Source organism: Ochotona princeps, chromosome X (genome assembly GCF_030435755.1).
Source record: "Ochotona princeps isolate mOchPri1 chromosome X, mOchPri1.hap1, whole genome shotgun sequence".
Taxonomy (NCBI): Eukaryota; Metazoa; Chordata; class Mammalia; order Lagomorpha; family Ochotonidae; genus Ochotona; species Ochotona princeps.
Window position 1 is genome coordinate 2723660 of NC_080865.1, and position 16922 is coordinate 2740581.

The following is a 16922-nucleotide window of genomic DNA, read 5'->3' on the forward strand; positions in this document are numbered from 1 at the left end:
CTTTCTTTCTTTCTTTCTTTCTTTCTTTCTTTCTTTCTTTCTTTCTTTCTTTCTTTTTAAAGTTATTTACTTGCTGTTGGAAAGACAGACTTTTACAGGGATAAGGGGGAAGAGAGAGAGAAAGACTCCATTCCCTGGCCCACTCCTCAAGCAGCTGCAATGGTCAAAGCTGATCCGAAGCCAGGAACCAGGAGCCTCCCTTGGGTCTCCCACACGGGTGCAGGGTCCCAAGCCTTGGGCCATCCTCTGCTGCCCTCCCAAGACACAAGCAAGGAGCTGAATGGAAACTGGAGCAGCCAGAACATGAACCAGCACCCACATGGGATCTGGTGTTTGAAGGGGAGGACTAGCCAGCTGAGCCTTTGCGCTGGGTGTAACTCTTCCACTTTCAATCCAACTCCCTGTTAACGCACCTGGGAAAGCAAGAGAGGATGGCCCAAGTGTTTGGGACCCTATTAACAACATTGAGACCCCAGAGAAGCTCCTGGCTCCTGGCTTCTCTCTGACCCAACGGCAGAAGTTGCAACCATGTGGGAGTGAACTAGTGGATGGAAGATTCTCTCCCTCGCCCTCTCTACCTGTAACTCTCCCTTTCAAATAAATAAATCCTTATTTTAAAAAAATTATTGGAGGCAACAGCAATTGGTAAACAACAGTCTGTAGGCAAATATGTACCTCCTGCTCATTTTCCTAAATAAAATTATATTGTAACAAAGATATACTCACTCATTTACTTGTAGTCGTGACTAAGTGTGTCCTACAAAAACAGAGCTAAAAAGTCATGACAGACATCATCATGTTATACTCTGAAAGGCCTGAAATATTAAATGTTTGATTTTTTTAAAGATTTATTTATTTTTATTGGAAAGGCAGATATACAGAGAGGAGGAGAGACAGAGAGGAAGATCTTCCGTCCAATGATTCACTCCCCAAGTGACTGCAACGGCCGGCACTATGCCGATCCAAAGCCAGGAGCTCTTCCGGGTCTCCCACGCGGGTGCAGGGTCCCAAGGCTTTGGGCTGTCCTCGACTGCCTTCCCAGGCCACAAGCAGGGAGCTGGATGGGAAGCAGGGTAGCCGGGATTAGAACCGGTGACCATAATGGGATCCTGGAGCATGCAAGGCTAGGACCTTAACCACTACGCTATCATGCCGGGCCCTGATTTTTTTTTTTTTTTCAGAAAAAGAAATGCTGATCTATGGACTAGAATATACATCAGAAGAATTTATCCAGAATTGATTATGGATAGACAAAAAGAGTGGAAAATGTGAAAGGAAGTTTGAGACAAGTGGAGGACTAGGTAAGAGAAACATACATTTCATTATAGTAGTGAAGAATGCAGTGGAAGTAATATTTTAAAAGATACTTGCTGAACAGTCAACCATTTCTATTACATGACACCAACCCACAGATTTTAGACTTTCTGTGTCTCCTAAGCATGATAAATAAACAGAAATGGAAACCAGTCACATCACAGCAGAACTCCAGAAAACCACAGACAAAGCAGAAATCTGAAAAGCAACTAAAAGAAGATTGATCATATTAAAGGAGAACTGGCGAGACTGACCTAACTTTTTGATAAACTGGATGCCAGATATTTACATGTGCTAAAATTCAAAACAAACAACAAACAAAACCCACAAAACCCTGCCATACTCAAATCCTATTCCCACTGGAAAAATATTCTTCCAAGATTGAAGAACAAAACTGAGAGAACACGTCCATTGAGGAAATGGTCGTGTGCAGAAAATCAGAAATTCCAGAAGGACTGCAGATGGTAACTAGGTGGATCAATTTAAACGGATACTGACTGCATGAAAAAACAAAAAACCATCAGGACTTGCAGGAGAACATAGAAAGAGTTCATGGCAAAATGGAACTCTCTGGGTAGAGAGAGCAAGCTCCTCTTAGGGTTAGGCAGACAGCCCTGGTGGGGGCAATCTGGTGTTGGAGGGTGGCCTCTGGTTACTAAGCAACACAAGGGTATGCAGTGAGAGATAGGCTTTGGAGAAACTAAGGAACTTAAAAAGCGAAGGCCTGGGGACTATAGATTAACCTGGTAGGAGAAGAAACTGATTGCAAGCTAAGGAGCCCAAGGCCAGGAACAGCAAGACTTGATGGGGAGAGGGAGTGAGGCTCAGGGGATTGGCTACACCACAGATAGGGCACCTGGGACCGCTGCCTGTCTAAGTGGGCGGAGTGGGAGATAAGTGGGAGATGAGAAAGTAGCAGAACTCACCACTGAATGATTGCTTTTCTTAAAGGACCTTGGACAAACCTCCAGATCACTTTCTTTCAACAGATGTTTGTTGTTTTTTGGAGGGTTTTTTTTTTTTTTTTTTTTTTCTGAGAAAAGCCTCCTCCCTGTATAAGCTTCCGGGCAGTCAGTCTGCTCTCTGCTTTTTTCTGTTTTAAAAGTTCCGTCTGCTGCACAGCCGCTTGGCTTCAGGTCAATACATCTTTGCAGAAAACTGTCTTCTTGCTTGTTCCCCAGATGAGTATGGCTGCAACATTTGGCCTAGTCATTAGCAGGTCAGTTGGAATGCCTACATCCTGTATCTGAGTCCCTAGTTCTAGTCCTGGCTCCACTCCTGATAAGAGCACTTTGGGGCACAGTTGTGAGATTCAAATAATGGGGCTCCTGTTACCCACTTGGAGACCCAGCTTCCACTGGACCAGGCCTGCCAGTTTCCTATATTTGGACAGTAAAGTGGCAGATGGGAGTACACTCTCCCTGCCCCACTCCCCTCCCCACAAAAAAAAGGGATAAGCAAATAAAAACATTTTCGAAACAGTTTAAATAAAAGAGAAGTTTTTTTGTGCAAAAGAATTGTTGAAATTCATGTATTGGCCAGGCAGAGTAGCCTAGTGGCTAAATCTTTGCCTTGTGTGCACAAGCATCCCATACGGGCGCCAGTTCGTGTCCTGGCTGCTCCACTTCCCATCCAGCTCCCTGCTTGTGGCCTGGGAAAGCAGTCGAGGACGGCCCAAAGCCTTGGGACCCTGCACCCACATGGAGACCTGGAGGAAGCTCCTGGCTTCGGATCAGTTCAGCTACAGCCATTGTTGCCACTTGAGGAGTGAACCAGCACATGGAAAATCTTCCTCTTTGTCTCTCCTCTCTCTGATAAAATTGACTTTCTAATAAAAACAAAAAAGAAAAATTTTTAATTCATGTAAAACAATTTCATAATATGCATTTTTCATTAACTTTTTGAAGACCTCTTGTATGCATGGAGTTCAAAAACTTTTTGTGGCTAAATAACTTTTCAGTCTCATTTACATGAACTTTTTGAAATGCCCTCACATGTACAAGTATAAATGTATCTTCTTCAACTGCAAAATGATTCTCACAGTTCTGATTTTAAGTATAAACCTAGTTGTGGGCCTGGCACAGTAGCCTAGCAGCTAAAGTCCATGCCTTGCATGCACCAGGATCCCATATGGGCACTGGTTCTAATCCCAGCAGCCCTGCTTCCCATCCAGCTCCCTGCTTGTGGCCTGGGAAAGCAGTCGAGGACGACCAAAGCCTTGGGACCCTGCACCCGTGTGGGAGACCCAGAAGAAGTTCCTGGCTCCTGACTTCGGGTTGGGTCATCTGAAGCCACTGTCGCAGCTTGGGGAGTGAATCAATGGACAGAAGATCTTCCTCATTCCTCCTCTCTGTATATCTGACTTTCCAATAAAAATAAAATAAGTCTTATATATATATTTATATATATATATTTGGACAGTAAATATATATACATATATATACTATGTTTATGCATATATATCTGACTTTCCAATAAAAAGAAAATAAATCTTAAATATATATATTTTTATATATTGGGACAGTAAATATATATATAAACTATGTTTATGCATATATATATGTAAAAAACATAGTTGTGATTAACCTCATTAACATTCTGAGAAACACAAGTTAAAGCAACAGTGGGGCACCACTTACGAACCAACTGAATTGGCAAACATTTTCATTTGTGGTCTTTTAAAAAAAATATCACGTATATATCCACCCGACAATATCAGATTTTGAGAACAGTGTGGAGATTGGCGCCTTCAAGCACTGCTGGTGGGAGGGCAAACTAGTACAAGATCCTTTGGAAAGCAGTTTGGCTTCATCTTAGCAAAGCTGCAGAGAAACCACCTCCAGCGCAGCCATTATGCCCCGTGCATACACCCTGGAGAAACTTGTGTGTGCGTGTTGCGTGGCGAGATAAGCTTTTAGGAATGTTCTTAGTGGAACACGAGCATGCTGTGTGGGCACCATTCAAGACCCAGATGCTTCAGTTCCTATTCAGTTCCTTGCTAAGACAACAAAGAAAGCAGCAGAGGATGGCCCCAGGGTCCTGCCATCTCTGTGGGAGACCGGGAAGAAGCTCCTGGCTCCTGGCTTTGGTCTGGCTCAGCAACTGGTTGTTCTGGCCATTTGGGGAGGCATTGGCAGGTGGAAGATCTCTCTCTTTCTCTGTGTCCCTCTCTCTCCATAACTCCACCTTTCAAATAAATAACATTTTTTAAAAAGAATATTTATAGCAGCACAATTTATAAGATCCCCAAGTCCATCTGTAGGAAGTCACAAGTATGTATGTTGTATGTTCCATGGAATGGAGATCTGTGGCAATGAAGACACACAGCTGCACGTTCTTCTGTGGCTTCACATTGCCACGCTCATCTTTATCAGGAATTAGCACTTACTTTCGGAGGCTGAGCTTTATAATTAGGCAAGTACGTGTGGGAGACTCCTGCACTGTTCTGGTTGGCGAGGATGACAGTTAAATCAGATTGGGATTTTTTTTCTTTTAAATCAAAAAGCATATACTCGTTATATACTTAATGCTTCTCTATGTAGGCTATATTTCATAACTTTTTAAAAAAATAGTTATGGGGCCCGGCATGGTAGCCTAGCAGCTAACATCCTCACCTTGCACATGCCAGGATCCCATATGGCCGCCGGTTCTAATCCTGGCAGCTCCACTTCCCATCCAGCTCCCTGCTTGTGGCCTGGGAAAGCAGTGGAGGACGGCCCAAAGCCTTGGGACCCTGCACCCACGTGGGAGACTCGGAGGGGGCTCCAGGCACCTGGCTTAAGATCGGCTCAGCTCCAGCTGTTGCGGTCACTTGGGGAGTGAATCAACAGATGGAGGATCTTCCTCTCTGTCTCTTCTCTGTATATCTGCCTTTCCAATAAAAATAAATCTTTAAACAAATGTATAGGAAAGCACAAAATAAAGAAATTTTTATCCCTAATTCACCACTTGAGAACTTGTATAGGTACGCCTTTATTAGACTTCCTGTCTGTTCTTTTGCCTGTTTTCCTATGCAGATAAACCCATTTTGGGGGCTGGTAATTTGCTGCTTACAACACATCCCATATCAGCGTGGTGAGTCAAGTTCAGCTGCCCTGCTTCCCTTCCAATCCCTTGCTGATGTGCTTGGTAAGGAAAAGGAAAATGGCCCAAACACTTGGGCCCTGCCGCCCATGTGGCCACACTCGGGTGGGTTTCTGGCTCTGGTTTGGGCCTGCTCTAGCCTGTGTGTTGGAGCCATTCAGAAAGTAAAGCAGTGACTAGAAGAGCTCTTCCTTTCTGTCACCTTGCCTTTGGACTAAATTAAAAAATATGTAAAAAGAAAAATACTCATTTTATAGCTTATGTTTCTACAAAATTGGGATTGTACTGTAGAACATATAAAGACAAAAGCATTTGTTCTCTTTATTAATTATTCACCTTGATCTCATGGCAGCTCTTTGTTTTTTTTTTATTTAACGTATTTTATTATTGTACCTCAAATACCAAAAATGATATAAGCAACATACAAAGTAAAATTATAAAGCAGCTTAACACATAAATAAAGATAGAAAGATTCTTGACAAAATGTTGTTACGTCTTGCCTGGCAAAACTTAAAATGATAATACTTCAAGACAATACATTTTATATCCCTTAAATGGAAGGTTAGTTCATCTTCTAATACCTATCTAATCAACAAAGGGGCTCTTTGAAAGCCCCTATCACACAGTGGCAGGCAGGAGCCGCTGTGCGTCAGCCAGGCGCCGGACACATGCGGGCTGGACTCCTCGGAGCTCGGCAGACATTTGAAGCTCACAACATCCTCCAAAACAGGAACAGGCAGCACCCAGCGAGTCTCCGGGTTAACCAGGACTTAGTTGGCTGCCTTAATCATTAACCCAGCAAACAGCTGGCCACCTGGGACAGTTGGAGATCCGTGAAAAGTTAATTGAAGAAGGAAGTGGCAGAAAATTAATCTGAAGTGGCTAACTCGGGGGGCGGCTTGCGAAGGCTTTCCATTCTCACTAAGATACACTTCCTAGAGGTAACAGCAAATCAGGAGAGGGCTTTTTCCTGTTTGTTTTTGTTTTTCACTTTATATACATCGGTTAATTCTTTTAAAGCCCTATGAAGTATAATTACCATTCCATATTATAAATAAGTAGTAAGTAGAAACTTTAAGAAACGTTACTAGGGGCCCGGCATGATAGCCTAGTGGCTAAATTCCTTGTCTTGCACACACCAGGATCTCATATGGGCAACGGTTCTAATCCCGGCAGCCCTGCTTCCCATCCAGCTACCTTCTTGTGACCTGGCAAAGCAATCAAGGACGGCCCAAAGCCTTGGGACCCTGCACCTGCGTGGGAGATCCAGAGGAAGCTCCTGGCTCCTGGCTTCGTGTCAGCTCAGCTCCAGCTGTTGTAGCCACTTCGCAAGTGAGCCAGTGGACAGAAGATCTTTCTCTGTCTCTCCTTCTCTCTATAAATCTGACTTTCCAGTAAAGATAAATATTTTTTTAAAAAAGGAACTTTACTAAAAGCATGCAATGACAAACTGAGAAATAATTTTCTTAATAATCTTACCATAGACTTACATTTATATACACACACATATATAACATATCAATCTGTTCTTTAAAAATTGTTTAGAAGGCAGAGACAGACCACCAGAAGCAGGTAAATAGAGATTTCCTGTATACTGCTTCAATCCCAAATGCCCACAACAGGAGGAACAGGGCCAAGCCAAACCCCTGAGCAGGCTTCAGCGGGATCCAACTGCTGCTGCCTCCCAGGCTGTGCATTAGCAGGAAGCTAGAATCAGAAGTTGAGCTGAGACTGGAACGCAGGCCCTCCAACACGGGTGCTGGCATCCAAAGTGGCATTTTAGTCACTAGCTCAAGCGCCACTCCTCTATCACTGCTTGCACTGGGAAAACAGTATATTGCCATAACTATAAGACAAGCAGAACGAATTCCACAAAAACAAATGCTGTGTTATTAGAATTTAAGCAGGGATGCTCACCTGCAAGAATCCAGACCCAAGCTGTGCAATCGAGACATTGAAGGGGCTGGTGCAGTGCCTCAACAGGCCAGTCCTCTACCCTGCTGCACCAGCATCGCATATGGTAGCTGCTCCACTTCCCATCCAGCTCCCTGCTTATAGCCTGGGAAAGCAGTGCAGGACGGCCCAAAGCTGGGATCCTACACCTATGTGAGAGACCTGCAAGAAGCTGCTGGCTCCTGGCTTCAGATCAGCTCAGCCCCAATTGTTGCAACCATTTGAGGAATGATCCAGCAGACGAAAGATATTTCCCTCAGTCTCTCCTTCTATTTCTTTTTTTTTTTTTTAGATTTATTATTATTGGAAAGCCGGATATACAGAGAGGAGGAGAAGAGACAGAGAGGAAGATCTTCCATCCAATGATTCACTCCCCAAGTGAGCCGCAACGGGCCGGTGCGCACCGATCTGAAGCCGGGAACCAGGAACCTCCTCCAGGTCTCCCACACGGGTGCAGGGTCCCTAAGTTTTGGGCCATCCTCGACTGCTTTCCCAGGCCACAAGCATCTCCTTCTATTTCTGTAAAATCGGTCTTTCAAATAAAAATAGATCAATTTTTTAAAAGGCATTACAATGGCAAGAGGAGTAACTCTCACTGGTACCTGCTGCTGTAATTCTTCAGAAACTGAAAAGTATGAGTTGCTGAACAAGCAAGTCAGCGATTTCAGCTACCAAGTCTCAAGGCTTCTTGCAGTCACGTTGGTGCCATGGCATGCTCACTAGTCTCTCCTGCATTTGGTGCAAGTCTCACTTCATGGCCCTGCACACTGCTGGCGCATGAATGGTAATGCTGCTGACATTTCTTGTTCTCATTGAACCATGTCAATTTTAACAAATCTGTTAGTTTTCCTCTCCTATTTAATTGTGGGTCATTCCCTTAGAACTTGAAAACTTTGGTTTTTTTTGGGGGGGGGAGGGTGGTTCCGGCGGCATGGCCTAGCGGCTTAAGTCCTCGCCTTGAACGCGCCAGGATCCCATATGGGCGCCTCTGGTGAGGCTTGTCTCACCTCAGCATTTGCTAGTGGGTGCTGTGGCCTGAACGGGCTTGGTCTGCCCCTGTTCCAGCTCACACTGGCTAGAGCTTCTGCCCAACCTGGCACAGTCAGCCCCAAGTCTTGGTCCTAATGTGAACTGGCTGTTGATGTGGCCAGACCCAGTCTGTCCTTCACTCCATCCTGGTCCTCAGATCTGCCCGTGGGTGTTATGGACTGGCTTAGCCTGGCCCGCCCCCCTACCTGAGCTTCACATATGCTGGCAGGTACTGTAACCTGGTCTGCTCTGGGCTGCTCCTTGCTTTGGTTCTTGTGATCATTTGCAGGGACTGTGCCCCAACAAAAGAGTCCCCCAGTCTCCTCTATTGGGTCCCCTCTCAGTAGCAGATCTCACACACCGGTGGGTCCTTGGTCCGGGTTGACTTAGTCCACCTCCTGTCCTGGTAGCAATAGTAACTTTGCACAACTGGCTCATACCCAACCCGGTTCTTACTGTTGGGTGTTACAGCCCAGCCACAACTATTCTATGCCCTGATGCAGCTCTTACTTGACCCAGTGGGAGCGGAAACCTAGCCCAACCTGTCCTACACTCGCTCTGGCTCTCATGAGCACCAATGGATGCTGGAGTCTAGCCCAGTATGGCACACCCCAGAGCCTGTCCACCCCATGCCAAGGGACACTGCAGCCATGTCCAGCCCAGACCATCACCATTCTGGCGCTCGTGCTCACCAGTGGAAACCACAATCCAGCCGGGGCGTTCCCTAAGTCCCCAACCAGGCCTGTTTCCAGCCCCAGACCTTGAGCATGCCAGTGGTTGCTCTGACCCAGCTCTGCACAGTCCATTCCCTGTCTTAACCTTTGCCATCAGATACTGCAGCCTGGCCTATCCTGGCCTGCACCCAGTCCCAACTCTTGCTGGTGAGTGCTACAGTCTGGCCATGCTCAGTCCACTCCCATCCATGACTCATGCAAACCAGCAGGTGTGATAACCTAACCAAACATGCCCCACTTTCCAGCCTGACTCCTGCACTTACCAGTGAGCTAAGGTTGGCCTGGCCCTGCCCACTCCACCCCCTCTAAAACCACTCCACATGTGTGCAGATAGTTGGAGTTACCCTGCCCGATCTGATCAACACCCAGGCTTGAGTTGCATGTTCACGAGCAGGAACAACGGCCCATAAGGGAGTTGCCCTATTTCCCTCCCAGACCCGCTCCGAGACCCATAGCTCACCCATGTCAGTGGGTGCTAGGCCCTTACCAGTCATAGGTTAACCCCTCTGTCCTGCGTATATGTATGAGCAGTAGATGTTGTGGTCCTATTCTTGATATGGCCAAGATACCATATTCTTGGATGTGTCTGCAGGTGCTACAGTCTGGACCAACCCAGCTTGTACCCAACCCCAGTACATGAGTGTTGGTGATTCCATGGTCATGTCTAGCTCAACCTGTCACCACCCCCAGCTCCAAACAAACCAGCTGAAATTTCAGATCACAGGGGTGGGCCCACGCATACCCCACAGAATCCTTCCTCAGACCCAGTTCTCTTGTGTACTGGTTAGTGTCATGGCCCAGCCTAACATTACCCATCCTCTGTTTCCACTCTCATTGGTGAGTACTGTGATCTAGCCCTGCTAGATAGGCCCCCAGCCCTAGCTTTAGTTTGCCCCAAAGAGTGGTATTCAGCATTGGTCATTACTAACTACCCCAGCTCTGCTATCCCTCTAGGGCTGCTGGGTCAGTCTGAATGTTAAAGGTTCATGTTTTCCCCCCTCGAGATCCCACCGCTGGGTGGCTGGGGCCAAAGGTACTGGGCGAAGCCCATGGACCACCCAGCCCAAGCCCTGCCACCTGGGAGCTCAGAACTGGAGCTAGCTTCTAACTCTGGCTCCAAGCAGCCAGCAGGCTGATTGGCCCAGGTCTCCCTCCAGATCCAATCCCCGCCCCTGGGGTTAAACTGACCCACCTACTGTGAGCACACGGTGAGCCAATGGATCCAGCTCTCCCTCTGGATCCAAGCCACGTCCAGAGGCAATCCATCTGCCTGGCTCCAAGTCCGTGGCTGGCCGAGGGGCCTGGGCCTCCCATCCCAAGCCCTGCCACCTGGGAGCTCAGAGCCAGGGAGCTATAGTGATCATTTGAGAAAATATTCTCATATATCTGAAGCCAACAGCTTCCTCCATTAATTGCATTGGAGTTTTCTAACAAATATTGGGTTACATGGCAAATTCATATCCCACCTCTTGGGCAAGCAGTGTGGTAGAGCAGAAGGACTTGGTTGGCGTCAAGTACACCCGACTCCTTCTCTGACCTTGAGCAGCCAGGTGTACTGAAATATAGTTTGATTTCCTGATCAGAATAAAGTGAACATAAACCAAAAAACAGAGCTAGCCACAAACGATAAATACTATTTGAGCTCATATGTACTTGATCACATGAACAGACATGACAAGCGCTAAGTGTTTAGCCTGATGGTTAAGACACCCACATGGGATATTAGGGCACCCAGGTCTGATAGCTGGCCCCAGCTGCCAACCCCAGCTTCCTGCTCATGCAGACCCCGGGAGGCAGCAGCAATGGTTCTAGGACTTGGAATTTCTGCTTGGCCCAGCCCTGGCATTTAGGGAGACTTGGGTAGTAAATGAGTGGATAAGAGATCGTTCTTATCTGTCTCTGGTTCTCTGTCTTTCAAATAATTAAAATAAACAAGCAAAAAGAATCTCCTGGGCCTGATGCAATGGCTCAGTGGCTAAATCCTCACCTTGCTTGTGAGCCGGGATCCCATACGGTGTTGATTCGTGTCCTGGCTGCTCCATTTCCCATCCAGCTCCCCGCTTGTCGCCCCGGGAAGGCAGTGGAGGATGGCCCAAAGCCTCAGGACGTTGTTCCCACGTGGGGCTCCTGGCTTTGGATTGGCTCAGGTCTGGCCATTGTGGCCGCTTGGGGAGTGAACAGTGGATGGAAGATCTTTATCTCTTCTCTCTGTAAATGTGCCTTTCCAATAAAGATAAATAAAGCTTTAAAAAATAAATAAATAAAAAGAATTTCCAGATGCTGAAAAATCATGGTGTGTGATCTGATGTTTAAAACGTGCTCACATTCCAGTGTCCCCGCCTGCCGTGAGGGTATGGGCAAGCCACCTGAATGTGGGCACCCGGCCTGAGGCCTTCCCCTCGCTTTTGCCTGCTGCAGCTTCTGCCAGCTTTAAGTCTGTCCTGCAATCACTCCTTTGTCATCATGTCACACGCTCCTGTCAGTTTTAAAGGTGCTTAATTGCTGTGAAGTCGGGATTTCTAAGCTCTAAGCTCCGGCAGTTTTGACATTTGCTGCATTGTGATGTTGTTAGCAGAAAGCCACAGCAGGAAAGCAGGAAGGAGCCGCCTGAAGTCCGGAGCAACCCAAGCAGCTCTCCTGTGTGCAGCTGGTCCTCCCTCGGCTGCTCCGTGGTCTTCTGCTGCAGCCAGCGTGCCCAGCCCGCGCTAAGCTGAGCACCGAACCACCTGACCTTAGATCTCAGTCGGCCAAGCTGTGAGCTGGGTAACCAAAACTAAAACCAAATCCCTGACCAAAGCAGACATCGTCAGATCTGCCTTCAGAATAACAAGGCATAGAGGGCCACCAAGAAGGAGTTTTGAATTAGCAGGAACTTGCAATGACTATGAAACGGAATGGAATTCCCACAAGAATTCCGCCTGCAGAGAAGATACCCAGGGAGAGGTGGTGCCTGAGGAGTCGGTTTTAATCACACTCCTGGAATAGATGACTTGGAGGAATCTCAGCTACGTCTGCAAATTATTCTCGCAAATTCTCAGCGACAACAGTAAGTTGATGAAGAAACGTTCTAAAGCAGTCTCTCAGAAACGAGCTCCAGGGCAGTGGGCGCCACAGGGCTTACATCATGGGCAGCAGTAAGCCGGATTACCATTTAAACAGTATCTTTTTTTCTTCTCTCAAGAATCTTCAGTCCGAAATTTCCAACAAGGGGCCACGTGGTGGCAAAGTTGGTAAAGCTGTCGCCTGTAGTGCCAGGATCCCATATGGGAGCTGGTTGTAGTCCTGACTGCTCCACTTCCCATCCAGCTCCCTGCTTGTGGCCTGGGAAAGCAGCTGAAGATGGCCCAAAGCCTTGGGACCCTGCACCCACATGGGAGACCCTGAAGAAGTTCCTGGCTCCTGGCTTTTGATGGGCCTGGCTCTGTTCATTGTGACCACTTGTGGAGTGAACCAGCTGATGGAAAATCTCTCTTGCTAACTGTGCCTTTGAAATAAATTTTTTTAATGTCCATGCATGTTCTGCTAGGACTTTACCTTGCCAGATAAAAGTGTATGTATGAGTTTAGGTAAGGCCGGATATTTCTGTGCAACTGGGAGGAAAGGTGAGGAGCAGTGAAGAAGGCTAACAGGTTTAAGCCCCTCCTCTTTCTGCATCTTCCTGCATGTGGCCTGCAGGCGCCTTTGTCCCGAGGATCTTGCAGTAGTGGGCTTGTACTGCTCTGGCCAGTTGCCACGGACTTGTGGCTTCAAAGGACAGCAACAATTTCTCTGATAGTTCCGAAGGCTGGAAGTGGGTGGGGTATCAGTTCCCTGGGCTGGAATCAGGCCGCTCCCAGTAGAGGCTGCCAGGGAAAATGTGTGGCTCGCCCCCAGCTGGGTTGCATGGCAGCATCCCTCCAGTTCCTGTCTCAGTTGCCATTCCTCTTCTGCGTGTGCAGCAGCTCCGTCAGTTTCCCTGTTAAAGCACAAGGACCTAGTGATTCCATGGTGGGGGGTGGAGGGGAAGGACGCAGACCCTGCGGGACTTTGCCATGCAAGGGTAGTGCCCCCAGGTCTTGGGATTGCATCCGGCTGTCTGGGGGGGTGGGGGGGGTGGGTGGGACATCATTTGCCTTTCCACAAACACAAGAGGGCATCACAAAGTTCCTGGCAAAATATGTGATTGGGGCCCCGCGTGGTAGCGTAGCGGTTAGGGTCCTCGCCTAGAACACACCAGGATCCCATATGGGCGCCGGTTCTAATCCCGGCGGCCCAACTTCCCATCCAGCTCCCTGCTTGTGGCCTGGGAAGGCAGTCGAGGACGGCCCAAAGCCTTGGGACCCTGCACCCGCGTGGGAGACCCAGAAGAGGTTCCTGGTTCCCGGCTTCGGGTCGGCATAGCACCAGCCGTTGCGGTCACTTGGGGAGTGAATTATCGAATGGAAGATCTTCCTCTCTGTCTCTCCTCCTCTCTGTACATCTGACTTTGTAATAAAAACAAATAAATCTTTAAAAAATGTGATCGAAAGATAATGCAGAGGTCACATTTCAGATTTTAACCATCTGTTTGCGATTTTGTTGGAAGCATTATGTAGCTTGGTTTCTTAAAATTTGTGAACGATGTTGAATTGGATATTAAGTTTTAAAACAAGATCCAATAAATGAATATAGTCTGTAATGCTAAAAAGGAATGAAAGAAAGAAAGAAAGGACGGAAGGAAGGAAGGAAGGAAGGGAAAATGCAAGAGGCTGGTGCAGTTGTGTTACAGGGTAACTCTCCACCTGCAGCGCTAACGTCGTATAGACACCAGTTCTAGTCCTGCGCCTCCCCTGAGAAAGCAGTAGGGGTGGCCAAAGTTCTTGGGTTTCTGCACCCACGTGCGAGACCTGGAAGGAGCTCCTGGCTTCAGATCGGCCCAGCTCTGGCTGTTGTGGCCACCTGGGGAGTGAGCCAGCAGGTGGAAGATCTCTTTATCTCTCCTTTTCTCTGTAAATCTGCTTCCTAAAGAAAAATCTTTTAAAAAGAAAGATATTGCAAATGCTATGTGAATTTCTGTAGCCTCCTCAAATGAACAACAGCCAACAGCTGGTGGGACTCATCTAGTGAGAAGGACCAGTCCATTCATACATGGTTATTTAAGCCTAATCATTGCCCTCATTTTGCAGATGTGAAAACTGAGTTTTAGAGAGGGAACTTGTCCATGAGCACATCTGGCACAAAAACTGAATCTCAGACAAGAAAGATGATAAGGGCCAGGAACAAATGATGATGTCTGATAATTCCACCGGAGTAAGGGCAGCAGAGCGCAGGGTCTGATTGGTGCTGGGCCTCAGGCCACCTGGCAGTGTCCTCTGGCAGCTGAGCAGTTTGCCAGGGACTTTCCCACAGCACAGCACGAAGCCCCTGGGCACTGTAGCCTGGCCCGGCCCAGGCCCCGAGGCTCCAACAGGGTTCAGGAGGAAAAGCCCAAACCAATGAAAAAAAAATCAAAGGCAACACTTCAGATCATGAAAATGTACAAGGAAGCTCTAAAATCCTCTTTGACTTCTCCTAGGGAACTTTTAGCCTTTTATGACGATTCTGAACTACAGAAGTTTATTAACATTATGGACAAAGCCAAACAAGAAAGTGAATATAATCTCAGTTTCCTTAAAAAAAAAAAAAAAAAAAAAAACAAACCATAATGGGGGAAATAACTTGACTCTAGAATTTACTACTTTGAGACACTAGATGGCACTGTGGCACTACCAAAAAACCTCTACTCGTAGCTTGCAGGAAGACAAGGAACAATTTTTTTTCTTTTAGAGATAACTTATTTTAAATGTATGTTATAGTCAAAGGCTTAATGCTCCACTAAATAAAGAGCTCATCAAGTAAAAAGTAAAAAGAACACAGGTGTTCAGCAGAGAGTTAGGCAAGGGTTAAATGCAATCAAATAGGAAGTTTCCCTCACACACAATACACTTCAAAATTAATCACAGATCAACAAGCACAGCTTTGTGCTTGAGCTGGGCCTACTTGAAATTTACATCTGCAAGGTCAGAAAAAATTTGAAATATCTTCTGAGGCCCACTGCGATGACTCGGTGCCTAAATCCTTGCCTTGCATACCACCAGGATCTCCTATGGGTGCCAGTTCTAATCCCGGCAGCCCCGCTTCCCATCCAGCTCCCTGCTTGTGGCCTGGGACCACATGTGGGAGACCTGGAAGACGCTCCTGGCTTCAGGTCAGCTCAGCTCCAGCTGTTGCATCCACTTGGGGAATGAGCTCCCAGTGGGTGGAAGATCTTTCTCTCTGTTTCTCTTTCTCTCTGTAAATCTGACTTTCCAGTAAGGATAAATACATTTTCGAAAAATCTTCTGAGCCATGTAAGGTAAAAGAAATTTTAAAAATAAAAAGCTTTGTGAAGAAAGAGAAAATGTTGTTTCAGTGTAAGCGCTAACTGTCCAAATGCTTCAGTAGTGGAAACACTGAGCCGGGAGTCTGCAGTGCCCTGTTTCATCAGCCCCCGCGAAAGGGGGGAAAAACCAAACCTGTCTCCAACAGGGCTGTGTAAAGCTTTCAGATAGGTAGAACTGCAGAAGTTTATCCTTCTTTGCAAACAAAGAAAAGGAAAACTGTCTGAGACAAATAGTTCCCATCCCCTTAAAGGAAACAAAACAAAAGGCTCTTGTAAAATACACAATAAATTAACTTGCTAGCGCCTGCCGCTTTCAGCCAGCAGATGGTGCTGTGAGATAACTATATTTCCCGCAGCTGGGCCGCAGCCAGGGAAGCACACTTCAACTTTTTATTTTTATTTTTTTAATTGAAAAGGCAGATTTACAGAAAGAAGGAGAGACAGAGACAAAGGTTTTCCGTCCTCTGGTTCACTCCTCAAGTGGCCGCAGGGCCAGAGCTGAGCCGATCTGAAGCCAGGAATCAGGAACCAGGAACCAGGAACTTCTGGGTCTCCCACACGCAGGTGCAGGGTCCCAAGGTTTTGAGCCATCCTGGATTGCTTTCCCAGGTCACAAGCAGGGAGCTGGATGGGAAGTGGAGCAGCTGGAACAGGAAGCAGCGCCCATATGGAATCCCAGCAGCGGGTGCAAGGTGAGAATTTAGCAACTAGGCTATCGCACTGGGCCCAACATTTACCTTTTTAAAACATTCCAAGGTTAGCAGATGAGAAAGTTTTCTAGATGAGGAAAAATAAAATTAGATTTGCAGAACCCAAATCATGTTGGACATATTATTTCAGGAATACCCCTAGGAGAATTTTCAGATTTATCAAACCAAACTGAACCAACCAAACCCATGTCAGGACATTCTATTAAATTGGATTTTCCCATAAACTATGAATTATTTTTTAGCATAATATATCCCATACAATAGTTAGGAAAGACTTATGCTTTAAAATGTGAAACTAATGTAAAATGAAAATTTAGCTGTTTAGCAGTCTGTTTCATCTGCCAAACTTATTGCTACAGAAATCCACAGAATGGGGTGGGGGGCGACCAGGGGGTGCCTGGGTGACTGGAAGCGGCCTTCCCCAGGGAGCAGCTCTTTCCAATGACATCTCACTGAAAGGCTGAATTTGGGCAGAGTGGCGGGACTTTCTGCTTCTCCAGTCCCCGCCTGCCTCATTCTGCCACTCCCTTCTCACCTCTGCCAGGTGCTTGTGCGCAGGGGCCCGTCAGCGTCCTGGGTGCATAGCAGGGCGAGGAGGGACTGGGCGTGTGTCTAAGAGAGACAGTAGAGACCGTTGGGCATAACGGTTCTATTGTATCTCATTGCATGAACAAAGTTCCATTATTTGTCCATTTTGTCACATGGTAATTTGATCAGAAG